This window comes from Zingiber officinale, chromosome 5A, assembly GCF_018446385.1.
Source record: "Zingiber officinale cultivar Zhangliang chromosome 5A, Zo_v1.1, whole genome shotgun sequence".
NCBI lineage: Eukaryota > Viridiplantae > Streptophyta > Magnoliopsida > Zingiberales > Zingiberaceae > Zingiber > Zingiber officinale.
Genome location: NC_055994.1, coordinates 120,069,807 through 120,076,424, shown reverse-complemented (window position 1 = coordinate 120,076,424; position 6,618 = coordinate 120,069,807).

Sequence of the window (6,618 nt, the reverse complement as noted above, 5' to 3'; positions counted from 1 at the left end):
AGGAACCACCCCAAGTTCAGTGATGAACTTGCGGATCCAAACTGCCTCCTTTGCTGCCTCTGATGTAGCAATGTACTCGGCTTCTGTTGTAGAATCAGCTACTGTATCCTGCTTCGAACTCTTCCAGCTGACATCACCACCATTAATGCAAAATACAAACCCCGACTGCGATCTATAGTCATCCTGATCGGTCTAGAAGCTAGCATCACTGTAACCCTTTACAGCTAGCTCATCACTGCCTCTATATATCAAGAAATATTCTTTAGTCATTCTTAAGTACTTAAGAATATTCTTGACTGCTATCCAGTGACTTTCACCTGGATCTGACTGGTATCTGCTCGTCATGCTCAAAGCATACGAGACATCAGGTCGAGTACATAGCATGACGTACATGATCGATCCTATGGCTGAGGCATAAGGGATCTGATCCATGCGGTCTCTCTCCTCTCTAGAAGAGGGACCTTGAGTCTTCGAAAGACTCACGCCATGTGACATCGGCTTCTTGGAGTTCTGCATGGCAAACCGTAGGAGTACCTTGTCAATGTATGTACTCTGACTTAGGCCAAGCAATCTCTTAGATCTATCTCTATAGATCTGTATCCCTAGAATGCGGGATGCCTCACCTAGGTCCTTCATTGAGAAGCAACTCCCTAGCCAGGTCTTGACAGACTGAAGCATAAGGATGTCCTTCCCAATGAGTAGTATGTCATCCACATACAATATGAGGAAGACAACTATATCCCCTACAACCTTCTTGTAGACACAAGGTTCATCTTCGTTCTTGATGAAACCAAACTGTTTGATTGCATCATTGAATCGAAGATTCCAGCTCCGAGAAGCTTGTTTTAGTCCATAAATGGACCTATGCAGCTTGCATACTCTACTAGTATGCTGTGGATCTACAAAACCCTCAGGTTGTGTCATGTACACATCCTCGAGTAGGTTTCCATTCAGAAACGCGGTTTTGACATCCATCTGCCATATCTAATAGTCATGGTAGGCTGCAATAGCAAGCATGATCCGAATGGACTTAAACATCGCTACTGGAGAAAAGGTTTCATCATAGTCAATACTATGAATCTGCTTGAAACCTTTAGCTACCAAGCGACCCTTATAGATAAGTCCATCCATGTCAGTCTTTCTCTTAAAGACCCACTTGCACCCAATGGGTTTTACCCCTTCAGGTGGATCAACCAAAGTCCATACTTGGTTGGTGTACATGGATTCCATCTCGGATCTCATGGCCTCTAGTCATTTCTCGGAATCTGGTTTCATCACAGCTTCCTGATAGGTGGTAGGCTCATCCTCTATGAGCACAACGTCATCATGGTCAGACAAGAGAAATGAGTATCTCTCAGGCTGACGACGTACCCTATCAGACCTGCGAAGAGGTATGTCTACTTGAACTGGTTGTTGTTCCTCAACTCCTTGTGGAACAACATCATCCACAACACTTTGTGGTTCCAGTTCAATTTCCATCGAGGCATTAGTGCTATTGTTCGCATCTTGAACTTCTTCAAGATCGAACGCGCTCCCACTAGTCTTTCTAGAAACAAAGTCCCTTTCTAGAAAGACCCCAGTCTTTGCCACAACTACCTTGTGCTGACTGGGAATGTAGAAGTAATATCCCTTAGTTTCCTTGGGATATCCAATAAAGTAGCACTTGTCAGATTTGGGTCCTAATTTGTTTGAGACTTGACGTCGTACGTAAGCCTCACAGCTCCAAATCCTCATGAAAGACACCTGGGCATCTCTCCCAGTCCATATCCTATATAGTGTCTTTATCACGGCCTTGGATGGAACTCGGTTGAGAATGAAAGCTGCCGTGTCTAGAGCATAGCCCCAAAGGTATGTCGGAAGATCTGTGTGACTCATCATAGATCATACCATATCTAATAGGGTACGATTCCTCATTTCGGATACACCATTCCACTGTGGTGTTCCAGGAGGAGTGAGTTGGGATAGAATCTCACACTCAGCTAAATAGTCACGAAACTCATGGCTTAAGTATTCACCACCTCGATCTGATCGAAGTATTTTAATACTCTTGCCAAGCTGGTTCTGTACTTCATTCTTGAATTCTTTGAACTTTTCAAAGGATTCGGACTTATGTGTCATCAAGTACACATAACCATATCTACTGAAGTCATCAGTAAATGTGATGAAGTATCTATAACCGCCTCTAGCAGCGACATTGAAAGGGCCACATACATTACTATGTATGAGTCCTAACAAATCAGTCGCTCTCTCGCTGTGCCCACTAAAGGGAGTCTTGGTCATCTTGCCTCGTAGGCATGACTCGCATATCTCATATGATTCAAAATCAAATGAGTCCAGCAAACCATCCTTATGGAGCTGGGATAAGCGCTTGTCATTTATATGACCTAAGCGACAGTGCCAGAGATAGGTGTGGTTCATATCGTTCGATTTGAACCTCTTGGTACTAACGTTATAGATAGAGCTCTCAAGGTCTAGAATATAGAGTCCGTTCATCAGAGGTGCACTACAATAGAACATATCGTTTAAATAGACAGAACAACATTTGTTCTTTATTATAAACGAGAATCCTTTCTTGTCCAAACAAGAAACTGATATAATGTTCTTAGTCAATGCAGGCACATAATAACAATCGTCTAACTCTAGTATAAGCTCAGAGGGCAGAGATAGAAAATAAGTCCCTACAGCAACAGCAGCAACCCGTGCTCCATTGCCTACTCGTAAGTGTATCTCGCCCTTTGTCAATGCTCTGCTATTTCTCAGTGCTTGTACATTAGTACAAATGTGCAAAGCACATCCGGTATCTAATACCCACGACGAAGAAATAGAGAGGTTGACTTCTATAACATTTATACCTGAAGTAGAAATCTTATTTCTCTTCTTGTTAAGATCTTCCAGGTATCCTGTGAAGTTCCTCTTCCAGTGCCCTGCTTGTCCTTGATATAGTTGACGAAGATGTTCAACCATATCGTAAGCACACATCAACTCATGTTGCTTCTGAAGCTCAGAGTTCATGGTTGCGAGCATTAGACAGGACACATCTAATGTGTCATCTTGATGCTTCTTGTAAGCATCCCGGTCAGCTTTGCGTGGCAGTGGTAGGAGGAGCCTCCGGAATGGGCTGCTCCAGAACGTACAGTTTACGTTCCTGAGTGAGAACTATTCTCAGGTTCCGGTACCAGTCCAGGAAATTTGCTCCGTTGAGCTTGTCCTTCTTAAGGACAGAACGCAGGGAGAAAGAGTTCGTATTCGACGTCATGGTTATCTACAACAGAAAATTTACAGAAATAAATATCATATTCTTTTAAAATCATTTAATTAGGCCTTTAATTAAATGATACTCCCACTGAATTCTATAATTCTTGTGGGACAAGATCCACATCATATTAACCCTTGAGTTAGCTTTGGCTAATACGCCCAAGGCTTAGTATGATCGGTAGATAACGATTACCAATTACATCTCTATGCAACTCTTGTTTATAAAATCAATATCTGCATTTATATTAAAACTCGAGTTAGCTTTGGCTAATACGCCCGAGAGTTAATATAGATGTGATTTTGACCTATCTTTTCCAACCGTTGGAAGAATGCCTATAGTTGACTCGATCTAACCGAGCAACTAGGAATACTCAATCTAATTGAGTTTGTATTTACCCATGCGTTGATAGGCGGGACCAAGATTGTCCCTCCGTACCCTACCAAGATAATATGTATTGCTCTGCTTTGGCAGATTCAACAATACATGTGATCGAGGTAGTGATAGGTATTACGGCACGGTTAGGCATTTAGAGTTGGTTCGATCGAGATCTAATCTAATTAAAAAGGATGCATCTTGTGCACGACTTAGATCTAATCTAATCGCAAGGGTGCATCATGTGCACGACTTAGATCTAATCTAATCGTAAGACACTAATTAATTAATTACTTATTAAACATGCATCATATACATAAGCAATTAACTAATTAATCTATTTGTGATTTAGTCATGGCCCCACTATGATCTTCTCAAGCCAATGAGAAGATCGAATGGTCAACCTAGGGTCAACAGCTTCTCCAAGCTCCTCCCTTTGACCACCTTGTGTTGCTCGTGCCCGCCTCGAAACTCCGTCTCGTGTGAACCCTCCACCGCTCCAATTTGTACATTACAATTTGAAACTCAAGTTACATTCGAGTCTAAATCTAATTTACAACCAGAATATATGAGAAAGGCACGACGCGCAGGTCGCGGAAAAATAAAAACATACAACACGCGCAAACACATAACGACACGCAGGCCGTATTATGAATTACAACACAATCCAATCATATTGGGTTTTTGGGCCATGACTATCACAAAATTAATATATAATTCAAAATTATATATTTTCATAATTTTCTATAATTTTAAAATTAATTTTTTTACAAATTTTACGAGTAAAATTTCCCGGCGGTCCCGTTTAACAGTTTCGGGCGCAATCGTGGAACGGATCCCCTTGCGGGGCCAGGGGCAGCGCCCCTACCCGCGATCTAACCATCGCGAGGGTTCCTTTGCGATCCTACAGCACCTAAACTCGCTATCCCAAAACGATTTTGGGTCGAGACATTGCCGTTTCGGAAAAATCTTCCCGTTCGTTTTTAGCGATTTCGGATGCAATCGCGGAGCAAATCCCCTTGCGGGGTTAGGGGTAGTACCCCTACCCACGATCTAACCATCGTGAGTTGCTCCTTTGCGATCTAATGGCACCCAAGCCCGCTATCCCAAACGGATTTGGGGCAAAACGAAGCCGTTTAAGGAAAAACTTCTCGGTAGCCGAAGCCTACAAGTGCCGAGATACTTGTGCTTCGCTTCTACGGAAAAATTACCCATAAAAACATAAAAAACTAAATTTTTATAGAAAATCACAGAAGGTTTAGTTTTCATAAAACCAAAAATTAAACTCGTACAAGCCTTGCACGTGGCTCTGATACCACTGTTAGGTTTTTCGGACCGCGAAAACCACTTTTCGCGTCGCGGAAACCCCGAATCACCCAAAGCCGTAGATCCGTGCAAGGAAAACCGAACGAAAATTACGAGTACGAGTTTTTACATATCTAGATCTACTCCTAGATCTATGTGTTAAGAAGTATACCTTGAAGCGTGCCCTTTCGCGTTCTCGCTCGTCCAAGGAATTGCCGGATCTCTAGACCGTCAAGCGTCGGTCCTCTAGAAGTATCCACACGGACACGTATGTGGAGAAAACCTCACACAAAGGTGTGCTAGCACCTTGGTAAGATTCGGCCAAGCAAGGAGGAGAGGGAGAGGGAGAGCTTGAGGAAGAAGAAAGGAGTGAATGAGGAGTTCAATGAAAATGAATTTCATTAACCCCCTAAAGTGGCCGGCCACCTCTCCAAGAGTAACCTCTCATTTCCCATTTAATGCCTCATTAAAGAGAATAGGTATGTAACTCCCATGAGGTGGCACACCATGATGATGTGGAACATCATCATTGGTCCACCTAATGTCAACTCACCAATGAGGTGGCAAAAGGTCAAGTCAAAATTGACCTTTGGTCTTCCTTCTCAAGTCAAGTCAAACTTGACCCAATCTCTACCATGGTTGATCTAATCCAACCATTTGATTCGAGCCAACTTAATATAATGAATCTAATTCATTAAATTAAATTGATTTAATAAGTCATAATCTAAATTAGACTCATTGAATACATGAATCAACTTGAGTCCAACTCAATTAGCCCAATTAGGATTACTTTTAATCCAATTTGATTCATCAAATGAATCTAATCCTCTTGGTTCATCATATGAACCAAATCTCCATCTAATTGTCCTTAGTGTGTGACCCTATAGGTTCTTGTAACGTTGGCAATGCCCTAAACCTATTTAGGAGCATAAGTAATGAGCGGTATCTAGTAACACATCATTACTACCCAAGTTACAAGAATGTCGAGATCCAACATCACCTTGTGACTACTAATTGTGACTTCTCACAATATGTGACATTGTCCTTCTATCCTAGACATCTAGATTGATCAATATGAGGCATAGACCGTGTCATCCTCTAATCAATCTAAATCTTGAACTCCAAGTAGACTCACTCGATCAAATGAGCTCAACATCTCATGTTGACTCATTTGGGCATGACCATGCACTTAGTGGTCTCACTCTATCAAGAATATTGATGTCGCTCCCGTCATATGGGAGGGATAGATCCCATCTACATCACTCACATCCCTCTGTATAATTTGTTACATACCCGGTAATCGCCTTTATAGTCCACCCAGTTACGGGTGACGTTTGACGAAACCAAAGTACATAACTCCTTATGTAGGGATCTATGGTGACTTCAGGTCTAAGGACTAGTAGTCATACTAATAGCCACATGAGAAAGTATATGACACTCATATAACGATCCATGATACTTTCTCATGGCGGGTCATTCAGTATACATTCTCTAATGTATACCCATGTGTCAACTTGATATCTCTGTATCCATGACTTGTGAGATCAAGTCATCGAGTTGACCTACATGCTAGTCTTATTGCATTAACATTGTCCCTGAATATTAATACTCGACTAGGAATGATTAAGAGTAGTGTTCCCTATATCATCTCACTATCGGTTCAACTAACCGATTGATATAGGTGA